Here is a 15,035-nt window from a genome sequence, read left to right on the forward strand (position 1 = left end):
GAGACGGGAATGCCAATTGACTTGCATGGGCTCCATTGAAATACATTACAGTACAAGTAGAGTTGCAATAAAAATGAGGAATGCCAATTGACTTGCATGGGCTCCATTGAAATACATTACAGTACAAGTAGAGTTGCAATAAAAATGAGGAATGGATTTTCAATTAGGGTCTCTGGGGGCAGCAGGAGTGTTCATGGACTGGAATGACAGGCCCCAGAGTGAAATTCAGGGACTGGAATGAGAGATTACAGAGTGGAATGACAGCCCCTGGGGGGTAGCAGGAGTGTTCTGGGACTGGGATGAGAGACCCTGAAGTGGAATGACAGCCCCTGGATGTAGTAGGAGTGGTCTGTGACTAGAAATGAGAGACCAAGTCCATGGGGGTAGCAGATGTGTTCTGGGCCTGGAAGGACAGAACCCAGAGTGGAATGAAAGCCCCTGGGGGTAGCAGGAGTGTTCAGGGACTGGAATGAGTAACCGCGGAGTGGAATGACAGCCCCTGGGGGTGGCAGGTGTGTTCTGGGCCTGGAATGAGAGACCACGGAGTGAAACGACAGCCCCTGGGGGTAGCAGGAGTGTTCTGGGCCTGGAATGAAAGTCCCCAGCCCAGAGTGGAATGACAGCCCCAGGGTGTAGCAGGAGTGTTCAGGGACTGGAATGAGAAACCACGGAGCGGAATGACAGCCCCTGGTTGTAGCAGGAGTGTTCTGGAGCTAGAATGACAGCCCCTGGGGGGTAGCAGCAGTATTCTGGGACTGGAATGACAGGCCCCAGAGTAGAATGACAGCCCCAGGGTGTCCCAGACCACTCCTACTACCCCCAAGGACTATAATTCCACTCTGGAGCCTGTCATTCCAGTTCCAGAACACTCCTACTACCCCCAGAAGCTGTCATTCCACTCTTGGGCCTGTCATACTAGTCACAGATCATTACTGCTATCCCCAGGGGCTGTCATTCCACTCTGGGGCCTGTCATTCCATTTTCAGAATACTGCTGCTAGCCCCAGGGGCTGTCATTCCACTCTGTAGTCTCTCATTCCAGTCTCTGAACACATCTGCTACCCTCTGGGGCTTTTATTTCACTCTGGGGCCTGTTCATGAACACTCATGCTACCCCCAGGGGCTGTCATTCTACTCTGGGGCCTGTCATTTCAGTCCCAGAACACTTCTGTTACTCCTAGGGGCTGTCATTCCTAGCTGGGGCCTGTCATTCCAGTCCCAGAGTAGTCTGTTTGGGCCCAGAGACCCAGTTTCAACTCCCCACTCTGCCATGGGTTGTTGGGTGAGCCTGGGCCAGTCACAGCCTCAGCCTAACCTCCCTCACAGAATACTTGCAAGAAGAAGATTGGGGGGGCATAACATAAGTGGCTTTGGATCCCTCTTGGGTGGGGGGAAAGGCAGGGCATGAGGGAATAATCCTTCCTTATTAATAAAAGCGATTTGGGGTGGCCACATAAAATGTGCTCCCTCAGCCATTGGCCTGTCAGCGCCTCGGTCCCGCCCACAGACCCACCGGCCAGCCTCTCACCCACAGTCTGCGAGGAGCCGGCAGCGGAGATGGATGCTTCCCAGGGGGACCAACTGGCCTCGGGGACGGGGGAGACGGCCGCGCCGTGCTCCCCTGGGCCACGTGGCCTGCCCCAGGTAGTCTGCGGGAAGTCCTTCTGGGGAGACGAGCAGGAGAAAGCTCCCAGAGTCCCCTCCCAACCCTTCCTGGCCCGATCACAAGGGCCCGGGAGAGAGCGGTGGGGCGTTTCAAAGCCTCCCCTTATGTCTCCTGCCCGCCCACCGAGATGGACGAGCAGGAGAAGGCTCCCAGAGCCCCCCTCCCACCCCTTCTTGGCCCGCTCACCAGGGCAGCCGAGGTGGGAGGGGGCTTCTCCTGCCCACCCGCTGAGGCGCATCACCAGGACCTCGCACTCACCCAGGCCCTCTTTCATTTCCACAACAGGGCTTTCTCCTAGTAATAAATAATTTCCACTGAATCTGATCTGAGACTTATAGCCAGAGAATGAACAGCAAGTTAACATGCAGCATGATGCAGATCAAGATGTGCAAAGTGGGAAGCTGTGGGAAGTGAGTGGGGATCTTCATTCCCTCCTGTCTGGTGGGGAGGGCACTCACCCCCACCTCCCCCTGCGAAAAATGCCGCTATTTCAGCAGATATCCCAACATCCCTTGCATGCATTCCGTATTCTAATGTACTATTCTGGAAAAAGAAATTCACTAAAATACATTAAAATACAGAGGATTTATAGTCCTCCTTGCTGAGGATACATACGTGAGGACTATAATATGTGAGGAGTAGAGATAAATTGGTGTGTGATTGATTATGTGCTTTGCATTGCGCATAATAGTGTTTAGTACTGTCTTTAGGTATAATGGTGTTTAGTACTGAAACATTTTTGTGCAATAAATCACCTGTATTTATTATTTAGTTATTGTTTAGAAGTATGAGCATGGCATGGCGTGGCAGTACCACGCAGTCATGTAATGGCAGTCCCCCTGAGAAAAACATTGGCCCCCTGAGCAAAAAGTTGTTAGCTGTGGGGCTGGGGCTGATGTGAAATATATGGTTCTGTTGTGATAATAATATGCGGGGATGGGGAGGAATATCAATGAAATCACTGCCATGATTTTGATTAATCATCACCTTGATGGAATAATAGTGTAAAAAGGGCTGAATTCCAGAAGCTTCTATGTACAGGTATCTTCTGCTAAAGAAGAGCAATTAGCAGTATCTTAGTAAGACTCTCTGCAAGTTCTTTTTGTAGTCCGATTGCCAGGCCCCCCCTGGCCACTGGCAGGGGGTGGGGGGCAATGCTCCCTCTAAGGCGTGGAGTCTTGTGAGCAAAAATTCTACTTTGTGAGCTACTGGCATTAAAGTTGTGAGCAAGTGATTTGGCTACTGCATAAAGTAGTTTGCTCTGGAGCCCTCCTTCCTGAGCTGAGACAAAAATGTGTGAGCCGGAGGCTAAAAAACTGTGAGCTGGCTCACACTCACTCAGCTTAGAGGGAACACTGGCAGGGGGTGGGTTAGGGTTGTCTGATCCAGGCTGGGAAACTCCTGGAGATTTGGGGATGGAGCATGGAGAGGACAGAGACCTCCGTGGGGTAGGATGCTCTGGGGCTCACACCCTCAAAAACATCCATTTCCTCCATGGGAACAGGGATCTCTCTGTTGTCTGTAATTCTGAGCTGCAATTCTGGGGGATCCCCTGGAGGCTGGCACCCCTCGTTTAGAGGGAAGCACAAAAGTACGGCACGGAACTCTAGAACTTTCTGCCTCATACTATACAATACTGTTATGTATTTAGTATTTTGTAGTGCAGAATACTGGAATGCAGAATAAATAGAAGTTAGAAGTACCTGCTACTTGGGGGATGTGGATGATCAGTTCCCACAAGTTAAGCTTTGTTCAGATGTAACATTTTTACGTTTCCATTTTGCATCCTGGGACAACATGCTACATCCAGTTCTCTAATTACATATCACTTTCCATTTTCTGTGATCAGGGTATTACATATATTGTCCAATTGTTTCCAATTGTATGTACTGAAACAGGAAGTGTGCATTGCCTTAACACTGTACAAAAATGTACAAAGAGGATTGCTCAAAGTGCACTCTCCCAGTATGCAAGGCAGGCGTGTCCAAAGCATAGCAGGACTGAACTGGGTTCTTGGATAAAGGACATCTTCCATCAAAAGCAATAGGAGATCCTGTTTCAGTGACACAGATGATGGAGGAGTATGCCACCGGCACCAACCATAGATGTATCTTGGCCTATTCCCCTCCCCCCCCCCGCCTGCATGGGTAAACTAGATGGAAAAGAGAACTCCTTTGAGTGTGGCCCACCCAGTGTTTGTCTTCTCTCACCACTGAGTTATTCCGACCAACTTGCATTGCTTCCAGGATGACTTGAGACCTGACATAAGAAGAGCCCAGCTGGATCAGATCAGTAGAGTCCATCTAGTCCAACCAGCTGCCTCATAGAGTGGTCTGGAGGTCCAATAATAGGACATAAAGGGTGATGTTGCCTCCTGGCTCTGGGATTCAGGGGTTGACTGCCTCTGAAGTTGGAGGTTCCCTTTAGGCACCATATCTAGGAGCCACTGACGGACCTCTCCTCCATGCATCTCTCTGACCTCTGAAAGCCTCTTGCCCCTGTGGCCATCCCTATATCCTCTGGCAGTTCACTGCACCTTTTAATCACTTGTTAAGTAAAGAAGTATTCCCTTTTGTCTGTTCTGAACTTCATTGGATGCCCTCAAACCGTGATATTTTGGGAGAAGGAGGAAAAGTCATCCCTGCCCACTCTCTCTACCATGTGCATGATTTCATAAACCTCCATCGTGCTCCCTCTGAGCTGCCTCTTTTCTAAATGGAAAAGTCCCAGACTCTCTTTCTGCCCAAAATACCGATACTCTCTGCCCATGACACAGCCCCGGGCCAGATGTTTCAGAGGCAAAGTCTAGGCAAGGTGGTAATTATAGGATGCGTAACTCATCCTAGCCATTATTGGACAGCTCCCATCAATTAGGTTTTTAGGAGGAATTCAAGCATTAAGTTACATCCTGAGTTACAGATCAATTTCTTCCACTGATTCATGTGATTAAGCTTTTCTGCTTCATTTGCAGTTTAGTCTGACATTTGCCCCAACATGTGGCTTCCTCCGCTAACTTCACACATCTGATGAAGGAAACTGGCTGTTGCAGATGCAAGTAATAATCTGAAGCCTATCTGTCTCTGTAAAGCGCCTCTGCCCTTTCCTGCCTTCCAGCCTCTGCTGTCCAGACTGACATTCCTTCTTTGGAACAAAGTTCATGTCCAGTCAGGCACCTTGAAGACCAACAAAGTTTTACTCTAGGTATAAGCTTTCACTTTCGTGCTCCTGCACTGTTCTTTAGATCCATTGGAACAGAAGTCACCAGCCATTACGTATAGGTAGAGTGTGGGGAGGGTGTTGCCAGAAAGGGCAAATTACCGTCAAGATGCATAAGTAATGGAGCAGTAAACATAGCTGAAATTGGATTAAGGCAATTGGTAGCACACATCACCGGTTTTAACTTAACCCAGTTCAGTTCTGTTGTAAGTTGCACTGAGCCCTGTTCTCGGGGGAGGGCGGCCTAAATGTTCAAATAATAAATAAATAAATAAATAAATAAGATAGGAACAAGTCCTCTAGTCAGTTTAAGCAATAGGCTGCTGCTACATGTCTGCCTTTCTATTCCTCTTTCATTCCACCCCACCCCACCCCCCGCTCTTTCCTCAGTTTAATCAGAACTCCTGTTGGAACATCACATAATCTGTATTTTTCCAGCAGTAGCCAGAATAAAACAGAATCAAGCTGCAACAACAGTTTTGCATTTTGTGAATATAACCTTTGAGTTAAAAACGTCTGGGAGAACCGTGTTTGATTCCCCACTTCTCCACATGCAGCTGCTGGTGTGACCTTGGGTCAGTCATAAGTTCTCTCAGAGCTGTTCTCTCACAAGCAGTCCTTGAAAGAACTCTGTCAGCGCTGCCTACCTCACAGGGTGTCTTTGGTGGGGAGGGGAAGGGAAAGGAGAATGTAAACTGCTCTGAGACTCCTTCAGGTAGTGAAGGGCCATGGGGGGGGGGTATACATCCAATCTCTTCTCCCTCTTCAGAGTTATATCCTGCTAAGCCCTTTGGCACTGTTCGGTGGATAGTTATCCAAAGATTATTTGGGCACTGGCAAGTTAGACATTTTATAATGGACACAGAACAAAGTCTGAGTCTAGTGGGGCACCTTTAAGACCAGCAAAGTTTTATCCATGGGTATAGGCTTTTGAGTGCACGTACACTTCATCAGATACAATGAAATGGAAATTACCAGTCCATACATATAGGTAGCGGGTGAGCAGCAAATCAGCATACAGCATAATAAAGATGTTTAACAGATTCAAGAACCTAACAGGAATAACAAGATTAGTTTATATGGTTACCATTTGTTTGGGTTTAATTCCGGGGGGGGGGGGGGACATTTTGAAGGAAAAGCATAGTGCATGTTGTTGTTGTTGTTCAGAAGCACAGTAGAGTCCGACTCTTCGCGACCCCATGGACCAGATCACGCCAGGCCTTCCAGTCTTCCACCGTCCTCTGAAGTTTGCTCAATTTCATGTTCGTTGCATCGATGACACTGTCTAACCATCTCATCCTTTGCCGTCCCCGTCTTCTTTGACCTTCAATCTTTCCCAGCATCAGGGTCTTCTCCAGTGAGGGCTCCCTTCTCATTTTGGTGGCCAAAGTATTTGAGCTTCAGTTTCATTATCTGGCCTTCCAGGGAACAGTCAGGGTTGATTTATTTTAGGATGGACTGATTTGTTCTTCTTGCAGTCCAAGGGACTCTCAAGAGTCTTCTCCAGCACCATAGTTCAAAAGAATCTATTCTTCGGCGCTCGGCCTTCCTTATAGTCCAACTCTTGCAGCCATACATGACTACTGGGAATACCATTGCTTTGACCATGCGGACTTTTGTTGGCAGGGAGATGTCTCTACTTTTTATCATGCTGTTTAGGTTTAGATGTGTCCTTAATTATGCCATTATGCTCTATCCGTCTCCTCTCAAGCATGGAGGCGACCTGACCAGCATCTTCTTCTTTGAAGTGGGGTGATGGGCTGTGTAGAGTTATCTCCCTTGTCCCTGGACCAGAGAACTACATTCCAATCTAACATTCCAAATTACATTACATTCCACTATTCATTATGTTACATTACAATCTACTATTCTAATCTATTATTCCAAATAAGAAATAAAATAAATAAAGAGGACCCTCTGGGTGATTGGTGAGAATACAGATGTAAAGGCTGAATGAGGTTAGCATATGTAGTGAGAGAAGAAACCAATATCCCTATTAAGTCCTAGGGATTCCATTGTTCTGAGTGTTATAATAACTTGCATGTTTTCATTATGCTGTATGCTAATATACTGCTCACCCTCTACTTATATGTATACAGTGGTAATTTCCATTTTAGTTTCATTGTATCTGAAGAAGTATGTGCGCACATGAATGCTTATACCCAGAATAAAACTTTGTTGGTCTTAAAGGTGCCACTGGACTCAGACTTTGTTCTACTGTTTCAGGCCAACACTGCTACCCATATGAACTAAGGGGAATTTCTTAAAAACTGAAAGGTTATTGAAAAGGTAGTAAAAATGATTATGTCCTGGGTGTGTGAGATATTATTAGAAACAATTTACAGTGAAATAAACCATTTTCAGCATCAATAAAACATGGCAATTGGATAGGAACTGAGAACAGGATTATGGGCATCCACCAAGCAGCAAATAAATTCTCACACAAAGTTGTCTGGAGCTGGCTTATGATGTCTCAAGGATCCTAACCCTGTCACATGGCTTATCGGATGTCCAATCCTCTTGATGGCATTCGATATGTGGGGTAATTTGCCTTGATACGCGGGGAGAGAGGTAAACTATAATAACATAAATAAATAAAGATGGAGTAGAATTTATAAACTTGCTTTTGGTGTTAGATATATGCTGTAGTCAGTGCAGATTTTCTACACATGTAATGAAGTTTCCCTCAAGCAGATAGATTCTTGGAGGAAGCTACAGAAATTATTGATGTGGTCATGTCTTAGGGCCTTAATAATGTTGAGGCTGCTGCGAGAGAAAAGCAATTCAGAAGGAGTTGGCTGACAGCAGCCAAATACGTTTATTCCAGCCAGCAGAAACTAAACAGGGATCAGAGTAGAAAGGGTGTTTGATCGAATGATGGCCAATTGTGGAGATGGAAAACCTTCCCTCTACAAGGTCTGCTCACACATGAGGAAGGAAATGTATGGATTTACTGAATACAGATTAAAAATTGTGATCTACTAGGTCTGACTTTAAAAAAATACAGAAACCAATAAGGATATGCAGTAATAGTTACACAGGAAGGACTCAAGGAAATAATCATAAAGAATGAGAAAGGAAAGACTATATTTGAAATTGGCAGGTTAGAATTCCCTACTGATAAAATGATTGATACCAGATAAGCAAACTGAAGACGGAATGAGAGACAGGCAGCGCTGGAAATGTCGTCCTCATTGTGGCCCAATCTGCATCTAGCCTTCACTCCGCTGTTTTACCAAACCCACACTGGAACAGAAAAAGATGCGGCTGAAAACCATACCCCGGGACAACACTGTACTGACTGCAGAGTCACCCCTGGACAGCCATAAAACAGCCGTAAATCTATGTGGACAGTACCATAAAGCTGAAATCTGAGAATCAAAGGAAGGGAAACCAGCATGCAATGTGGAGGGGAATTTCTGTTCCAATGTGGGTTTGGTTCAGAGCATGGGTTAGGTTTTGTTCCACTACAACGGTATACCCCTTAATATTTTGCAATTGGATAAATAACACCCAGTCACTTACATGGGGCAAAGAACTGGTATACCTGCAGTGGCACAGCAAGGGCGGGGGGGGCGGGCGGCTAAATATATCCCTGATATGTTGCACGCATCCGACAGTTATGCTGTTTGCTGTTAGTTTGCTTCAGGGGTGTCAAACTCATTTGTTATGAGGGATGGATCTGACATAAATCAGACCTTGTTGGGCCGGGCCATGCGTGTCATAAAATGTAATGCCAGGTAGCGGAGATATAAAGGACACAAACATAAAGGTGTTTTTTTTTACTTAAAATAAAAATGTGCTTAAAACAGCACTCTTGCAATGTTTGTCTATTTAACAGTGTCTGATAACTGACCGCTCTTGCTCTGAATTATTACATCAAAATGTCCGTGCTGTTGCAATCTTAAGCATGCTGTTCAGGTGTGTATCTGTAAGCTGCAAAACCTATGATGATGCAGTAGCAGCAGAACTGGAAGCAGAAGACAGCCAGTTCCACCGTGGGCCTGATAGAAGCCCTCTGGGGGCCTGATCTGGCCCCCGGGCCACATGTTTGACACCCCTGGTGTACTTGTTCCTGTGGAACCCACTTTACTCATAATGGACTCTTTTTGAACATAGCTTCTTGGTAGAACCTAGGAACTGGCTTTGTTACATATGACTACCAGTTTGAAAGCTGTGAAGTCTATTACAAGGACCTATTTGGGAAATTCCAGAATGATTCTCAAATTATTCATTCTCATTAACAGTAAAATGAACCCATCAAAAAACAGAGAAATGCCTTCCAGTTTAATAATGTGTTTTCCAATTATACATTCAGTCATGAGAACTGATGCTCTGTGATGGTCCCTCGTTCAGGTGAAACGTTCTTTGACACAAGCGTCCACAAGCGCCATACTTGATGCAGCCCAAGTGGGTTTCCCTCATCTGTTACACTGATGGTGCGGATTGAGCTTTTCCCAATGGCCCCATTCAGCACCAACTTCTCACCAACATTTTGGTATGTTTGCTACTGTCTCTATTCTTTGTCATATTGTTAAATTGGTATGCCTCTGTTTGAGGGCAAGACTTAAAGTTCTACATTTAACTTGGCAGGATGTATGCAGTTTATTTTCCTTTAGAGAATCTACTGTACCATATCTAATGACAAGCTCTGAATTTTAATCCCGGCCCGTAGCTACCGCAGGGCATTTTGGGGCTTCGCCCCCTCAAATATGAGGCAAGCCCCACAACAGCTGCTGCCCTCTCCCCCTCCCCTCCTGTGACATTAAAAGGGCCCTCCAGCTGCTCAGTGGCCCACCAATCAACTGGAGGCCCCTTTAAACCTTGCAGCCACCCCTCTCCTTCCCTTCTTCCAAAAAAGGCATTTAAAGGGAAATGCTGTCTTTCTAGTGGGGGCTGCCCACGCCTGAAATCCAAGTGGCGAAATCACCCCTTGAAGTTCAGGGAAGGTGTGCGGCCACCCCCGCCCTTGCAGGGGGAGAGGGGCGACTGCCGGCTGCACACCTTCCCTGAACTCCAAGTGGTGCCGCTTGGAGTTCAGGGAAGATGTGCAGCCAGCAGCCGCCCCTCTCCATCACCTCCTGCGAGGGCTTTTGCTGCTTGGCATTCAGAGAAGGTGTGTGGCTCCGCCCTTCCCTGCTCTCTCACAAAATTTCCCCATGCCCCACCAACCCCAAATTTCTGGCTACAGGGATGGGGTTATGCCTTTTTATTCCAACACCAAGTGTAGGAGGGAGAGCAGTGATGTGCTTAGGGTATCCAGTGAGGTCAATCTAGTGAGAGCCAGTTTGGTGTAGAAGAAGAAGAAGAGAAGAGATTGGATTTATACCCCGCCCTTCACTACCCAAAGGTGTCTCAGAGCGGCTTACAAACTCCTTTCCCTTCCCCTCCCCACAACAGACACCCTGTGAGGTGGGTGGGGCTGAGAGAGCTCTGACACAAACTGCTCTTTCAGGAACAGCTGTGCCAGAGCTTGTGACTGACCCAAGGTCACATTAGCAGGTGCAAGTGGAGGAGTGGGGAATCAAACCCGGTTCTCCCAGATTAGAGTCTGCGCACTTAACCACTACACCAAACTGTAGCGGTGAAGTGCGCGGACTCTACGCTGGGAGAACCTGATTTTATTCTCCACTCCTCCTCCACTTGCACCTGGCTGGGTGACCTTGGGCAAGCCATAGTTCTGGCACAACTGTCCTTGAAAAAGAGCAGTTTCTGTCACTCATCCCCATCCGCCTCACAGGGTGTCTGTGGTGGGGAGGGGAAGGGAAAGGAGCCTGTAAACTGCTCTGAGACACTTTTGGTTGTGAAGGGCCATGGGGTATCAGTCCAATCTCTTCTCTTCTTCTTCTTAATTGCTGAGTGGGGATTTACGCCCAGGTCTACAGAGCCTATGCCTTGCATTTATGTACAGCTTGTAGATCAAATCCAGAGGAATGGATCTACCTCAGGTAGGCGAGGATCAGTTCACCCACTGCTGATTTCTTCTTCCTCAAAGCTGATCTCCATGGAGCGAATGCTGTGCCATTTGAGAAGCGGAAGGGAAGTGTAATACGTGTCTGTGTTGGGAAGCTAATTAGTTATTTCAGGTGTTCACAGCAAATATAAGCGCTCATGCCAAGCTTCAGAAGTTACAAAGTGTACTTTAAAAGGTTTTGTTAAAAACAAACAAACAAAAGGGGGGGGGGAGAATCCCTTGCTTTAACGGGAGGAGAGGAAGCACCTTCACAATCTTTTGGGACTGGGTCTACAGCAAAGCCATCAGATTTGTAGTAAAGTTCATGCTGTGAAAAGATTCGATGATGGCTGCAACCCCCCCCCCCCCCCCCCGGGTGGTTGGCTCCTCCATACGGCTAATAGATTAGTAATTTCTTTCACAGAGCTTTCTCTGCAAAGACTGGCCAGTTCTCTCTTTCTTTATCGGACTTCTCCAAGCTTTCTTTCATTAAAACTCATTGATGTTTTTTCTTTCCTCACAGAAGATGCCTTAGTTAACATCAAATAAAACTCTGGTGTTTTTGTTTGTTTTTTTAACATGGTTTTCTGATTAATACTTGGCAAATCAGGCCCTTTGCCTGCCTGCTTGGTCTCTCTCTGGAAATGAGAGGTATATTTAAAGAAAGCCACCATGGAGGTCCCAACTTTACTTTCTTACCTAACAGCCTAAATTTAGCATCCGGAACGTCTTGCTGACATTTCCCAATGTCCCTGGTACCCATTCTGCAGGCCCGAGAGCACCGTTCCCTATAAGGCTACCTAGAAGTCTGATCGGCGTCATACCTTGAGGCAATTAATCTTGTAGTCCTCCTGGATATCACGGAATAATATTTTACATACTCCCCCTATATCCACTCTCTTTCAAAGAATGGGTCCCTTCCCTGGAGTGCAGCTGGTTGCCACATTAACAGATGACTGGGTGCCATTTGCAGGGTCTGGAAAGCAAGATTTGAGCCTCGAAGCATGTTAAAGACCAACAAGATTTCCAGGGCAGAAGCTGTCGAGAGTCAAATGGTATCTGACGAAGGGAGCTCTGACTCTCCCAAAAGATTCTACCCTGAACGTCCTGTGGGTCTCTAAGGCGTGCTCCTTGGTTTGGTCTTCTGCTTCCGCAGATCAACTTGGCTGGGTCTGTGTCCTCCACTGACAGGGTCTCTTCCCTCCACTTCCAGTAGTTAATTTCCTGCTTCTGACCTCTAAAGTCACAAAAGTTTGCTTAGAAATGGAAACCTCACATTGGATCCCATGGATCTGTTCATTTTAAAACTTTTGTCTGTCTGTTTGGCCTCAGTACACTGTATTTTGTCTCTGAGGGCCATAATGTACTTTCAACAGTGGATAAATATAAATATATTTACAATACACACCACATTCAGACAACACAGGTTTATCATCTTTAAATATACTTGCTGGAGTCAAATGGCTCAATGTTTTGTTGTCTTTTTTAACGCTTAGGACAGTGTCTTCAAAATCAAAACGTTATTTCTTTCCCCATAAAACATTATGTAGGAATAACCCATTTCTTTGTTTTCATGAACACAGAGGTAACTTATGCCAGAAATACAGAACAAGGGGTGGGGAGTACAGTTTGGCTAAGTAAGTTGCTTTATGTTTGTTAAAATTGGGATGTTTCAGATTTTTCCCTCCAACCTGCCTTAGAATGGGGTCAATGGATCCCCCACTCTCCCTTTTGCTCCCCTCCCCCCTTGACAAGCTGAAGAATGCAGGCTAAGGTTTGAGAGGATTTCTACAGCCTGAATTATTAGCCTTGTTTGCTCTCCAGAATAAAGACAGCGGTTCCATTTAAGAAAACCACCTGAGAACCACAATAAAGTGTGTGTGAGAGATATGGAATCTACATGCCAAGTTTTCAGCCCGAGAAAACTAGGTAGAGCTTCTCTGACAGATGGCACAACTGATAGCCAGGGAGCGGATTGCTCCTTCTATTTAGAGCCGAAGGAGAAATCCTTGCGTGGGGCAGCTCAGTCCGGCGCTCCCCTCTCTGATTAGAACGACAGAAGTCCAGGCATTAGGCTGAGAGGATTTGAGGAGCATGTCAATTACAAACAAGACTTCCCCTTCATTATTCCTAGATGTCAAGGGCAGAGGACAGTACGATTGTCGTCTGGTTTAAGACAAGTGAAAATATTGCCCGGTAATTCTTGATTCAGTCCCAAGAGTTCAGCTGAGTTAGAGCTCCTCCACCCAAAATCTGAAATGCATTTAGGAATTACGTTGTGCTGTTTCAAGCCGTTTAAGATATGTGAAGGTATCTTCTGTTGCCATCAACACTTTGGCCAGGAGAAGAATTCTTCTCAGTTTAGCAAATGGTATCCTCCTCACCTGGGCTTAATTATCAGGTCTGGGGTTTCCTTCCTTCCTTCCTAACTGAGCTTTATGCAACACAGCTGTGAAGTCCTTGCCCAAACCTGTGGAGAGTCAGAGGCAACAGCAGGTGCCCTGAGAAAATGCACAGAGCCTTCTGGGAGACAAGGAGATGGGTGGGGAATAGTGGGAGAAGTTGTGGGACTGGGCCACAAAGGGTTAGGGTTAGTACTCGTGCCTGAGGCTGACTCGTGCCTGAGGCTGACAAGTGGGGGAAACGTCTGGAGTTGGGCATCCCTCAAAGCGTGATATATTGAGGGATTTTGGGGGGAAGAGCTGACCTGTGGGCGTCTAATGAGGCCAAGAAGGGAGCAGGGGAGGGCTTGCAATTCTCCAGAACATTCCGGGCAGCAGCTAAAGGAATGTTGTGCCTTTTGGTGCTCAGAGGGAAATAGGAAGAGTGGATCATGTCAGGTTCAAGGGGCTTCAGGGAATATCTGCGTCTTTGTTTCTCTAGTGTCAGAATGAGGCCAGTGCCTATACAACTGCACAAGGGGGAAAGAGCCTTTGGTAACCCTCAGGAGTAAAGGGACCCCAGGGAGAGGTCCGCAGGTCCTAGTCCCTCTGCCTTCTCGGAGCCTCCTTTTAATCCTCCACCCCCCCATCACCAGGCAACCTGCTCCACTGCCTGTTCCCGCCTCTCTCTCAATGCTTGCTCTCTCACTCCATCCCTGGCTCAGCCGTCCTGGGAGAGACTCACCTTAGGCTCAGAGACACATACACAGACCACTCCACGGAGCCTCCCGCAGCAAAAGCAAAGGCCGGGGTCTCTGGCGTCCCTCCTCTGGGTGGTTCTGCAGGAGGCTTGTCGGGTTCTTGACCCCCCCCTTCCCCTGGTTATTCCAGGGCCCCACACACTCCCTGACCAGGGTCTGCACAGCACAAAGTGCTGATGCGGAGTGCTGTGAATTTGACTCTTGGAGACTCTGCTCTCACAGGCATCCTGCGGTTATTAATAGTCAAGGGGATCTCGGAGTGCGAGGTCTCAGATGGCACCGGCATAGGCAGAAGTGGGAGGGGGGGAGTGCACCTCTGCCCTCCCGAAGCAGCCACCTCGACCTGGGGCCAGAGACACCGAGAGGTCTCCTCCTCCTTCCACAGATGTCAGAGTGTGTGGTCTTGAAGTGCTGGGTGCTGCATAAATGTGATATGGATTGTGCATACTGGTATTCGAGGCCATTAGACGCTCGGGATCCATTAGAAACATAACAGCATATTTCGAGCCTGAATGTTAACTGAGATCAGCGTCTTATCTGAATTTAGTATTTCTTAAGACTTGTTGTCTAGCACTTATGAAACAGAGAGCTTTTGCACCATTATAATATCTCCTGAAGAAGATCCATTTTTTGAAACGGTGTTATATAATCCGGAGACGACGTTGATTATGTACCTTGGTTCAAGGATTTTCTTATGATTTGTTTATCATATTGTAGTGCTTCAGATTGTAATACATAGATAGCATTCTTTATAAGTCTTAATGACTGTTTGATGTGTGGGTCAGACTCTCACGACTGTGGTCTTTAAAGCTGCCTGCTGCGCCAGATGTGTCGTGAACCCCTGTGGTGTGTATTGGTGGCCAGCTCTCCTTGTACTGCCCGAAGCAGGGACTGTGTCCAGTGAATCTGCTCCATGTGGATTTTATTTATTTATTTGTTGTATTTATAACCCGCCCTCCCCGCAAGCGGGCTCAGGGCAGCTCACATTGCCTGGCATAGTGTGCCAAGGTTCATATACAGTCAAAACATTTAAAACTTAAAACATTTAACACTGTTAAA

At 46.9% G+C, this 15,035-nt stretch overlaps 1 protein-coding gene across 2 annotated transcripts in view; it reads right to left on the reverse strand.

The window, feature by feature from the left end:
• The window catches only part of MYOZ1 (myozenin 1), a 52,771-nt gene extending 38,579 nt beyond the window's left edge, over positions 1–14,192 (reverse strand). The window contains exon 1 of one of the 2 annotated variants that reach the window (XM_015423548.1): positions 13,961–14,192. The gene's annotated coding sequence lies outside the window, so the exon portion shown is untranslated. The remainder of the gene's footprint in view (positions 1–13,960) is intronic. The other variant, XM_015423547.1, reaches the window with a different exon arrangement.
• Positions 14,193–15,035: the final 843 nt, after the last annotated feature.

The sequence above is a fragment of the Gekko japonicus genome, unplaced genomic scaffold (assembly GCF_001447785.1).
Source record: "Gekko japonicus isolate JY-2015 unplaced genomic scaffold, Gekko_japonicus_V1.1 scaffold3405, whole genome shotgun sequence".
Classification (NCBI taxonomy): domain Eukaryota; kingdom Metazoa; phylum Chordata; class Lepidosauria; order Squamata; family Gekkonidae; genus Gekko; species Gekko japonicus.